We start from the raw sequence: 12,718 nt of genomic DNA, 5'->3' as shown, positions 1-12,718 counted from the left end.
GCTATTACCCCATCCTAGCCCTAAACAACCATTGATTTACTTTCTGTCTCTATGGATTTGCCTACGCGAGGCATTTCAAGTAAACAGCACCATACAATATACAGCCTTTCGTGACTGGCTTCTTTCACCTGGCATAATACTTTCAAGGTTCATGTTGGAGCACGTAGCAGAAGTTCACTTTTTCTATCCTTAAATAACAATTGTATGGAGATGTCACAATTTGTCTATCCATTAATCCACTGATGGACATTTGGGGTGTTTTACCTTTTGGCTAGTATGAACAGTAATTATGAATAATGCTACTACAAACATTCACATACACATTTTTGTGTAGAAAAATGTTTTCATTTCTCTTCAGTATATGTATACCTAGGAGTGAAATTGCTGGGGTACCGGGTAACTCTATGTTTAAACCTTTTGAGGAACCGTCAGGCTTTTTCAAAGAGGCTGCACCATTTTAAATTCCCACCAGCAGCATGTAAGCGTTCTGATTTCTCCACATCGTTACCAACACACTCATCATCTGACTTTTTGGTTCCAGCTGTCCTGTTGGGTATGAAATGGGATTTCATTCTGCTTTTGATCTGCATTTCCCTGATAAATCATGATGGCTATTTGTGTATGCTATCTGAAGAGATGTCTATTCAGATCCTTTGCCCATTTTTAAATTAGTTTAACTATCTTTATTACTGAGTTGTAAGACTTCTTTATTCTGGATACAAGTCCTTTAACAATTAAATGATTTGCAAATATTTTCTTCCATTCTAGGTGATAACTTCCCACTTTCTTGATAATGCCCTTCGAAGCATAAAACTTACCTATTTTTTCTTCTGTTGTTTGCTTTTTTGGTGTCACAACTAAGAAACCATTGCCAAACCCAGTATCATGAAGATTTACACCAGTTTTCTTCTAAGAGTTTCATAGTCTTAGTTCTAACATTTAGATCTTTGATTCATTTTGAGTTATTTTTTGTATGTGGTATGAGGTAAGGGTCCAGCTACATTCATTTGCATGTGGATATCCAACTGTCCCAGTACCATTTGATGAAGAAACTATTCTTTCCCCATTTAACGGTCTTGGTAATCTTGTTGAAAATCAACTGATCATAGACACATGGTTCTGGATTCTCAATTGTATTTCATTAAAGTATGCCAGGGCCACACTGTCTAGATTACCACTGCCTTGTAGTAAGTTTTAAAAGTGGGAACCCTACATTGTTCTTTTTAAGACTATTTAGCTATTCTAAGTCCCTTGCAACTCCACATGAATTTTTGGACCAGCTTGTCAATTTCTACAATGAAGTCAGCTAGAATTCTCATAGAAATTGTGCTGAATCTGTAGATTACTTTGGGGAGTACTGCCGTTTTTAACAATATTAAATTTTCTGTCCCATGAATGTGGAATATTTTTCTATTTTATTAGATCTTCTTTAATTTCTTTCTACAATATTTTGTGGTTTTCAGAGTATAATTTTACAGTTCTTTTGTTAAATTTATTCCTAGGTATTTTATTCCTTATGCTATTATAAATGGAATTGTTTTCTTGGTTTCATTTTTGGATTGTTCATTCCAAGTGTATAGACGTACAATTGATTTTGTGTATGAATCTTATATCCTGCAACCTTGTTGAACTCATTTGTTACTTCTAATAGATTTTGGTGGATTCCTTAGGATTTTATAAATACAACATCATGTCATTTGCAAACAGAGATAGTTTTACTTCTTCCCTCCCAATCTGGATGCCTTTTACTTCATTTCATTGCCTAATTGCTCCGGCACACCTCTAGTACAATGCTGAATAGAAGTGATGAAGGTGATTATCCTTGTCTTATTGCTGATCTTAGGGGAAAGGACCCAGTCTTTCACAATGAAATGTAATGTTAACTGTGGATTTTTTACAGAGACTATCTCAAAGGTTGAAAAAGTTCCCTTCTATTCCTAGTTTAAGTCTTTTTATCATGAAAAGGTGTTGGATTTTGTCAAATGCTTTTTTTGTATCTTACTACTCCTTTTGCTACTTTTCAGTGTCTTTCATTTTTCCATAATGAATATAGGGTACTTTTTAGAATTAGAAAAGATAAACTATTAAAAAAATAAAGGTGATTTCCCCCTCAAGTCTAAAGGTCATAGAATAATCCTGCACGGGCTACTACTCTTCTCTAAGGAGTATAATTTTCTATAACCTTACATTGTTTTCTTTGACACTTCATGAGGTAGAGAGGAACAAGTCAGTCATTTCATATCTTAGTATAACTGGTAAATCAACCAACCAAGCCAATTTTCAATATTTACTGAGCACTTAGTATTGTGGCAGACAAAAGAGAAAAACAAAAATTAAAGACATGGTTTCTGCTTTCAAAAACAGTTAAATCTATTTAAGGAGACCAATATGGAATAAGCAAGGAAAAGTATAAGTCAGCATATAATTTTCCCCCATGTATTACTCAATCCACAAATCTTTACTGGATACCTCTTATGTGAACAGGACAGATCAAGTCCCAGTTCTCATGGGGCTTCTATTCTAACTGCAGGAGACAAATGGGAAATCAAGATACCTGACAGTGGTAAATGTCATGGAAACAAAGCAACGTGAAATAATGACTGAAGACGATATTTTAGGTTAGGTTATTAAGGAAGGCCTCTTTAGTAGTAACATTTGTATCGAGAGCTGAGAGATGAAATGAGTTGGTCACGCACATTTTAGGGGCAGAAGGAACAGCAAGTACAAAGGAAATGAGCACGCACATTTTAGGGGCAGAAGGAACAGCAAGTACAAAGGAAATGAGCGGGCATGGCCAAAGAACAGAAGGCTAACATGTTTAAAGCCTACCAAGGATCAGTGTTCCCAGCTTAGATCAGAGAGGGAAGCATGGCCTATATCAAAGGTCATGCCACCTAGTCTTGTGAGATACAATAAGGCCTCCAAGTAAAAAACTGATTCTAGGAGTTATGAAGACACAGTCCAACACGTTTGTTCTGAGACTATTATGTGTTAGTTATTTTAGCATGAGAGAGAGACATTACATGTATTTGGGGGAGTATGGGAAAAGACAGATACACTGTAATACTTGAAAGGTGAGAAAGTAAGAGGGGGGAGTGTGGGCTACTCATTAGTAAAGCCTAGAGAAGAGAGTTCATCAGCTTAAGAGGAAAGTCAGGGTAAGATTTTCTTTTAATTATTATTTTTAAGAATATGGATAATTTAAACATATTTTAAGGCGTCAAGAAGCCAATGGTGATCAGGAAACTAAAGATAATAGAGGGGAGAATTAATAGAGGGAGCAAGGTGGTTGATCAGGCAAGGAGAAACAAGCCTAATCAAAAAGGTGGTAATAACATAACCCAAAGCCCTTTGTTCAATTGTTACCTGAAAGCCAAAGAAGAGGAATCAGAAATGATATCCCTCTTTTGTATAGGAAACACTATTAAAACATTGTACTATTAAAGTGTTAATGATGCAAAGCATGCTATCCTGGGTCAGAAGAGCCAGCCAGGACTGGGTCCTAATGAGTGCAGGAAAGGCAAGTAGACAAAAAGCTTGCTGAAGGCACCTTTTGGTGCTAGATCTTCCCGGTTTACCTGAGACCGTTCCATTTTCAGCACTGAAAGTACAACATCCTGGGGAACCCCTCAGTCCTGGGCAAACCAAGATAGTTGGTCATCCTACCTGGTGCCAACTTCAAAGGATCAGGGATGTATTGTGAATATTTCTGCCTTTATTCCTTTGCTGTGAGACTAATCAGAATAATCCACAGATACTCACAAATGACATTCAACCCAACTACTGAGTTTAAAAGAAAAAAAAAAGGTTACCACTAAGCATGCAGGCTCCATGAAGCAGGTACGGCACTAGCTGTTAGGAATTATAAGCTCTCTGTCTTTAACCAATTTAAGAACAGGTAAACAAAAATAATTTCAAAAGCCCGAAGCAATGGAAATTAAATCCAAGGAGGCGAGAGGTAGAGATAACTGACTTTATCCAGGAGAAATCTGCGAAGGTATCAAATGGAAGGTTGACATCTGAACTAAGTCTGAAGAATGAGCATTTGCCAGGCAGAGAAGGGAGAGTGTTGACATGGGTGGTGGTGGTGGGTAAGCTGCATGTGCAAAGGTGCAGGAGGTCTGTAAGAACATGTCACTTGGGGGAACTGGAAGTAGGTATGAATGACCGGGGTGGAAGATGACTGAGGGGAGGTGGGCAGGAACAGGTCACAACAGGCCCTAGATGTGCTGCCAGGGAACCTGGGAGTCTATGCCATAGGTGTTGAGAAACCATGAACTGTTTAAGAAAAGGAGAGCACTACATGGATAGATTTCAGAAAGCTTAATCTGGCAGAAGTGTGACAAAGAGACTGGAGCAACAGAGATTGGGGTCGGGGAGCACAGTTAAGAGAATACGACAAGAGTGCAAGTGAAAATGACAAGGAGTGGTAGTGGTATGAACAAGGCATATTTGTGAGACATGAAATCTTAAATATCAGGAGCAGAATAAACTCATTTCTAAATTCAATAGGAAGGGGGTTTTTGGCACCAAGAAGAAATTCTAAAAGGAAGCTAGGCAAATAATATATCTATTTTCATTGCAGCTAGACTTTAGCATCCTACTCTATAAGCTTAAATTTACAAAGGTTATGACTAGGGCAGATAATCATGTGAAAAGAAATTAGGAAACTGAGATACAATATCCTTATTGTTTAGTCACTCAGAAAAAGTCCTCTTGAAATGAATGACGGTCATGTAACAGGGCACCTTCAGTTACCATTCGGCATACACTCAAACCATTTCACATATAACACAGAATTGTTCGAAGTACTAAAGGTAAAGGACTCTAGTTTAGCCAAGTCTCTCTTTTTTCCCTGCCTAAGCAAATTCAACAAACAAAAGATTTTAAAAGCAAAACCCTTCTTCAGGTAGGCAGTGTAAGACACGTTTAAAGGGGGCAGTAATTGCATATTGATCACCATTTAGGCAAGCTGCATGGAGGTGAACTTTGGAATATTCATTGGGCTCAAGTTCAGGCTTTTAGCAATCAATAGCTGTTTGGCCTGACTTTCTAGGGTTGACTTTATTTGAAATATTTATTCTACTTGAAGACAAGTAGTTTATCTTAGTCTTGGCTGGGTTCATCAGGCTGTCGATCATGCCAGGACCAATGTGAATGCTAGCCTCTAGACAATGGGTGGTTGTGGGAAATGACTGAGAGTCATCTACTGCTCCCTCCTCTGCGAAGGTGAACCTTCTGAGGAGGAGAGGTGGGGAGAGGGAAGTTTCTGTTGTTTTAATTAGCTTGTTCTTTTTTATTATACGGAAACACCTTGTAATTAACATGCATTCTGAGTATAGTTTTTTTTTTGTTCTTTCTTCAAATATTTATGAGGTCCCTAACAGGTGCCAGGTATTAAGCTGAAGATGTAGAGAGAGGCAAAGCTTATGCTTCTGAGGAGCTCAGTCCACGGGGGAGACAGATGTGCAGACAATGGTACACTGAGAAGAGCCAAGTACTGCAGTGGAGGTGTACACAAATGCAGGAAGGAGGGCTGACTATGTCTGAGTCAGGGAGGCCTCACAAGAGATGATACCTGACCAAGCTTCACTGGATGTCTTTCCCAGATAGGCAAAAAGGGAAAGGGTATTTCAAGCAGAAGGAAACAACAGCACATGCAAAGGCATCAGTAAGCATGAAACAGTTGAGCACTGGTTAGAACATGCATGTGAGGAAACTAACCAAAACAGTAGAAAGGAACCACCTGAAAGAAGAAGGGGAAAACAATCCCTAGAGCTCACCAAGGACCAGAAGTAGTCATTGTTCCCACCAGTTGCAATGGAAAAATGTTGTGAACTCCCAGTTCAGCAGGTAGAGTACTTAGAAAGGTACTGCTTTAGTAATGAATTAAATTTGCCATACATTACATGTTAGTCTGGACCCAACTAATAGAGCTCAAAAATAAGCTTCAAAAGGAGCAAACTATTTCCAAGTAATTTAACTACAATCTAGAACAAAGTTCAAGAATATTTATAAGGATGCAAAAAAAAAAAAATCCAAGTTATATCCACAACATCTGAATTTCTTTAAAAAAAAAATGAATTAGCATCCAGGCATTCAAAGAGCTTAAGCATGTTACCTAGAAACAGGGAAGATATTAAAAAGACTCAAAGTGAACATCTAGAGAAGAAAAACACAATGTCTAATGAAAAATACACTGGATGAGATTAACTGGAGATTACATACTGTAGAAGAAGAGTGAACTTGAATATGTAACAATAGAAACAATCTAAAATAAAACACAGAAAGAAAAAAAAAACTGATCACCAGTGAGCTGTGGCTGGACAATTTCAAACAGGTTAAAGTATATTTGACCTTTGAACAACATGGGGGTTGGGGTGCCAACCCTGGGTGCAGTTGAGTGCATCTGAGTATTTCATAGTTGGCCCTCCAGACACAGTTTCTTTGTATCCATGGATTCAACAACCATGGATCATGACTGACCACTTAAACAGAAAGAACAATAACATATAATGGGATTTATAACATATGTAGGAGTAAAATATATGACAACAGTGGCACAAAAATCACAAGAAAAAAGTTTGTTCTTAAGAGTAAAAAACTAGAAACCTAAATGTCCATCAACAAGTTAATAAACCAACTGTGATATATTCATAAAATGGAACACTACTCAGCAAATAAAAAGGAACAAACTACTGATAGATGTGGATGAATCTCAAAATAATTACAGTGAGTTAAATTCGGCAGGTCAAAAAAAAAAAAAAGAGTACATACTATATGATTTCACTTACATAAACTTCCAGAAAATGCAAACTAACCTATAATGCACAGAAAGCAAATCAGTAGTTGCCTGGAGACACTGAAGTTGGGGTGAAGATTTATGGATTACAAAGGGGCACAAGGTAACATCTGGGTATGACATGCTTGTGGAGATGGTATGATGCATCTACACATATCACAAAACTCATTCATTGTATACTTTAAATATGTGCAATTGAACTACGTTAGAATGATAAACAGCTCTGAAGCTGATGGAAGGGCTCAGATAGGTCCTGTACCATTTCCTGCCAGGTAATCCCTTTTCAGTTTAATCTGCCTTCTCAGCCATAGCACCTTCTCATTTATGAAGAGGTAACACCAGCCTGGAGGGCTGTTGGAAGGATTACTTAGTGTTTTTGAAGCATCTTTCAGGTTCGTAGAGAACAGGGGCAAACTACTATTATCCCATCCAAGTGAGAATGGAAATATTCAGTGAGTAGGGAAAGGGATACTTGTTGGACAAACAACAAGGAAGATCTGTGTGTGCAACTTGGAACACAAACTGGATACAGCCCCATCAGGAGCACAGATGACTTCTAAAAGATGTGCATTATTATTTTGCTTTCGCAGCTGAATCTAGAGACTGAAGGTCAGAAGAAAAGGTTCTAGCTCTTAAAGCAACACCACAACAATAATAAGAACAGCGACAACAAAATCTTCTGTAAAGGACCATAAGAATAAAAATGCAGTAGAGTTTTTGGATCCTCACATGTTCATTCGGAACAAAAACAATAAAGAACAAAACCAAGGGAATAAAATTTCAAGGTTAAAAACAATTCCCCAGGCTAGTATACCTACCTATATGCTTTGGTACAAACTTGTAACCCCGTATTGGACCTGCAAAGACTCACTCTGCAGATGATATACCATCACCATTTTATTTGTTTTCTTTGTCAGAGACACATTTTTTTAGATTAAGGAAAATCTTACTGAAAAAATTCCAGAGGAAAAAAAATTGGTGGTTCCTGAAATGGATGCATCTGTATACCCTTCTGCTTCCTTTCTTTCTTTCTTTTTGACTATACAGTTAATAACCAAGATGGGTTCACTGTATTTCAGCTACACAACCCCAAGTTGCATTTGTACACATCCCTTGGGATCACGGTGGTCTCTTCTTTTTCTAACTGGAACAGGGTTTTACAACACAAGTAATAAGCTTCATGTCAACATTTTCAAGGAAACTGACAGTGTAATTCTTCTGTCTCCCACTGGTTTTGTTGTTTCTTAAAGAACACTGAATTATTTGATATAAACACATACTGTTATAAAGTGCTTGGTGGGGGCAAGAGGCAAATGATTTGGAGTATAGTCTATAATGAAACCTAATATATTGAAATCTTCTATTCGTAGCAAATCTCACCGAAGAGAGACATCTGTAACCAAGAATATGGAAACAGCAAACCAGTCTCTATCCAGGGGCAATGAGGGCATTTTAATAGCTCTGCCTTTATTTCCTGCTAAATTCTAAAATGGCTATACCTTCGTAAGTGTAATTTAGCCTTATTTCGATGACTTGGGCCCTCTAAATCTCATCATCACTCTGTTAAACTGAATAATAAACTATAATTCTCCTAAATTTTATTTTCCTCTCAACTATCCCTGACTACCAAAATAGCACTTGGTTCATGTTCATTATTTTAACTCTTTTGCTGCCAAAGACCATCCAAATATTCTGTCTGTATCCTAACTCTTGACTATCAAACTAAAAGAACGAGGCCAAGCTGCCTGACACACAAGGAGCAGGATTTTCTCCAGCAGGGACTCTCTGATTCCCTCGTCCTTTCAGTATACAGGTCCACACTGCCCAAGAGGCTCTGCATCTCCCACCCTCACCTCATTTTTCTCTTTCCTTATCAAAACACTAGGGCTGAATAAGGAGTTCCCCCTGACACTTTTTTTTTTTTTGAGTTCTTATACTCTAGGATGGCTACCTGCTGCTTTTTTCACAGCATGAGTTCTATTTTTAAATATCACCTCAGCAATCTTTTCTTCTTTTTCAAAATGTCTTCATCTGTCCTTTGGCAGAGAGAGAGAAAACAACAAAAAATAGTCCCCTTTTTTTTTCTTATTGATTCTGTCAAGCACTATGAAATCCAGGTGCTCTTTTAATATAGGAATGAAAAAAAGTCAGCTGCCAACTAAACTAACACTGGGGTGGAAGGGTAAACCAGAGAGGAAAGGCCTGCAAGGTGATGGCAAAGAGGTACTAGCCTCTAAACAGTCTCCAGAAACAAAAGCTGAGACACTACAAATCTACGTGAAGGATTTCTTTGAACACTGAATAGAAAGGTTATAAGAAATAAATATCTAAACCATAACCCTGAAATACGTAGAAGGATGATGGAAGAAGAGAGTTGAGAAGTTCAAGTGTTCCAAAGGGGGATAAACTGAAGTGTGGACACTTGTGTTGGCTTCTGCTCTGAAGCCCAGCATGGGCACAGGCAAAACAAGACAGTGAGCCCAGGACAACAGCTGACGCCTGGATTCCCTGGAGCCTTGAAGATCAGGTTGACAACCACCCTGTGGCATGTTTTATGTTCTTCACACACTAAAAGATTTCACATGGGAAAACAGGACTAAATATCTCCAGGCAGGAGTCTGCATTCTCAGCTACATGGCTTTTCATAAGTTACTCCTCATCCCTTGGGTCTACCTATGGGATCTACCAGCAGTTTTATGACTCCAGGATTCTAAACAGCAAAAATGTTTCTCAGATTTTTCTCATTCATTTAGAAAATATTTATTGGGAGTAGTGTTCCTCGGTTCTGGGGGTGTGAAGAGGTTGGCCTGTCTCTGCTCTCGAGAGTCTTACAGTACAGTCAGAGACAAACAGATGCTTCCCGCATAGGGTGGTAAGTGCTCCCACAGAGGTGCACGAGGGATGCCAGAACCTCATCTCAAAATCTCAGGGTGGAGGGGAAGAATGGTTGTAAGGACATGGCTAGGAGAAGTGATATAGGGGCAGAAGTTTCTTAAAGAAGCTTATCCTAAATATCAAGGGTGAGTTACCCTTAGAAAATAATGAAATGTGTTAAGGAATCTAAAATAGTTTGCTTTAGAGAGTAGAATGTAAAAGCGTGGGAAAAGGAGAATGAGAAGAGATGGCCACAGGAGAGTCAGGCAGAGGCCAGACTCTGAAGGGACTTGATACCTTTTCAAACGTTCATAGACAAAAAATAAAGCTTCATTTTTTAAAACTTAAACTTCAGTAATAGAAAAGGAGCAGAATAATTTCTATGTTTATACAGAAGAAGGAAAATGATGAAAGAACAAAAAGACAAGACAAAACAAAACCACTGAGGAAGTCACTAGAACAAAATAAATGGAAGAAAAGGACCAAACATAACAGTCATTACAATAGAAATAAATACATTAAATTCATCTATTTAAAGACAAACTCTAATATTGGACTAAAACCCTAAAAAACAGCTACATGCTGTTATGAAGAGTCACATATAATATAAAATGACAAAAAGTTAAAGATAAAAGGAGAGGAAGGGATATAATAGATAAACACAAATTATAAAAGGATTCAAGACAAATTCATTACATGTAACAAACAAGTGAAATCTCAAATTCAGAAAGTAGGTATTTTCAGCCTATATTTTCTATTAATATAATAAGAAAGCAAGACTTAACCACTTGAAAATGTGATGAAGCTAAGCAATTTTAACAGAAAAAAATTTAACCTGAAATGTTTTTGTTTTTAAATAAGAGAAATATTTTAAAAAGCATTAACCATTTAATTCAGAAATTTAGAAAAAGGGCAACAAAACAAAAAGAAAAGAAAGTAGAAAAGGAATTAAAGCCAGAAAAAAAAATTCCTGAGAAGGCAAAAAAAAAAGTATCCAAATAAACAAAATACCAAACCAAAAGCAAAAATAATCACTATCATTTCTAAAAAATCTGACTGAGAAAGAAAGCAAGGAAATTTAAATACATAACATTAATTATGATAAAAGGGACATAAAGTACAGAAGGTGAAAAAGAGGAAATGAAATGGAGGATACGGAAAAGAATTGTATGAATACAAGGACAAATTATATTCATAAACTTGAAAGTTTATGAAATTGAGAATTTCAGGAAAGTATAAAATATCAAATTGTCTTAAGAAAAACTATAACACTGCTGACAGAAATCAAAGACCTAAATAAATGAAGAAATATACCATGTTCAAGGATTGGAAGATTCATTATTACAAAGATGTCCATTCTCCCTCAAATAATCTATAGATTCAATGCAATTCCAATCAAATCCCAGCACGGTTTTTCTATAAATTGACAGGCTGATTCTAAAATTTATACAGAGACAAAGAAACTAAAGAACCTGAACAGTTAAAACAATCCTTAAAAAGACATTAAGTCAGTGGATTCACAGCACATGATTTCAAGACTTAACTATGAAGCTATAATCACCAAAATAGGGTGGTGCTGGCAAAAAGACACACAGATCAATGGAGCAGAATAGAAAACACAGAAATAGACCTACACATATAAGATAAATTGATTTCTGACAAAGGTGTAAAGGCAATTTAATGGGACATGGATAGTCTTTGCCAGAACTGGACATCTATGTGCAAAAATAATAACACCAAGAACCTCAATTCATACCTCACACAAAAACAGAAATTAATTTAAAATGGATCACAGATCTATAAATGTAAAACCCCAAACTGAAAACTTCTAAAAGAAAATATTAAAGAAATGCTTTGAGACCTTGGGTTAGGCAAACACAATTTATATACCATACCAAAAGAACAACTCAAAAAAGTTTATAAATTATACTTTATCAAAGTAAAACTTTTAAAAAGACACTGCTAAAAAATGAAAGGGCAAGCCACAGACAAGGAGAAAAGATTTCCAAAGTATGTATCTGATAAAGACTTGTATCCAGAATAAAGAACACTTAAAATTCAATATGACAACCCAAATAAAAATCAGACAAAAGGTTTGAAGGAAGATTTGACTTTAACAAAAGACATAAGAAAGGCCGATATGCACATGAAAAAATGCTCAATATCATTAGCCATCAGTTATACGCATATTAAAACCACACTACAAACTCACTCAAATGGCTAAAATTAAAGTCCGACAATACCAAGAGTTACAAAGGATATGGAGCAACTGGAGCTCTTATGCCTTGCTGGTAAAATCTAAAATGATACAATCATTTTGGAAAACAGCTTGATAGCTTCTAACAGTAAACTTATATTTATTTATATGACTCAGTCATTTGTCCAAGAGAAATGAAAATACATGTTTACCCAAAGACTTTATTCACAATAGCAAAACACTGGAAATAACCCAAATGTCCATCAACAAGTGAATAAATAAACAAAACGACATGCTGGAATGAAGAAATATAATGCAATACTCCTAAGTATAAAAAAGAAACAAACAACTGATATATGCAAGATGAAGGATTTTCAAAAACAATTTGTTGAATGATATAAGCTAAACAAAACACATACTGTACAATTCTATTTATATGAAATTCTAGAATGACAAATAGTTGCCTGAGACCTAAGGTGGACTGGTGGAAAATAATGACAAAAGGGAGCAAGAGAATTTTGGAAGGTGATAAAAATAATCTATACATGCACTGTCCAATATGGCAGCCACCAGCCATGTGTAGCTACTGAGCATCTGAAAAGTGGCCAAGTTTTAGATTTAAATTGAGGAGCTAAATTTTAAATTTATTTAAATTTAAGTTTAAATTTAAAAATTGATACTTGATTCAGTTATTGGGAAACATTTAAGGATGTCTGGAAAAACAGGTATGGGAATAGACTTTTTCAACTGTAAATTTTATGAAGTCTAAATATAAATCAATGAAAAATTAATGAAAATTTAGCACTGAATTGAGATGTAAATGTAAAATAGACACTGAATTTCAA

The 12,718-nt window shown here is 36.4% G+C and overlaps 1 protein-coding gene across 2 annotated transcripts in view; it reads right to left on the bottom strand.

Moving 5' to 3' along the window:
* The window catches only part of CTNNBL1 (catenin beta like 1), a 144,454-nt gene that overhangs the window by 56,982 nt on the left and 74,754 nt on the right, over nucleotides 1-12,718 (bottom strand). The window lies entirely within an intron of this gene.

Source organism: Vicugna pacos, chromosome 19, assembly GCF_048564905.1.
Source record: "Vicugna pacos chromosome 19, VicPac4, whole genome shotgun sequence".
In the NCBI taxonomy this organism is placed as follows: domain Eukaryota; kingdom Metazoa; phylum Chordata; class Mammalia; order Artiodactyla; family Camelidae; genus Vicugna; species Vicugna pacos.
Note: the sequence above shows the minus strand (reverse complement) of the source record. Positions and strands in the feature narration are given on the sequence as shown.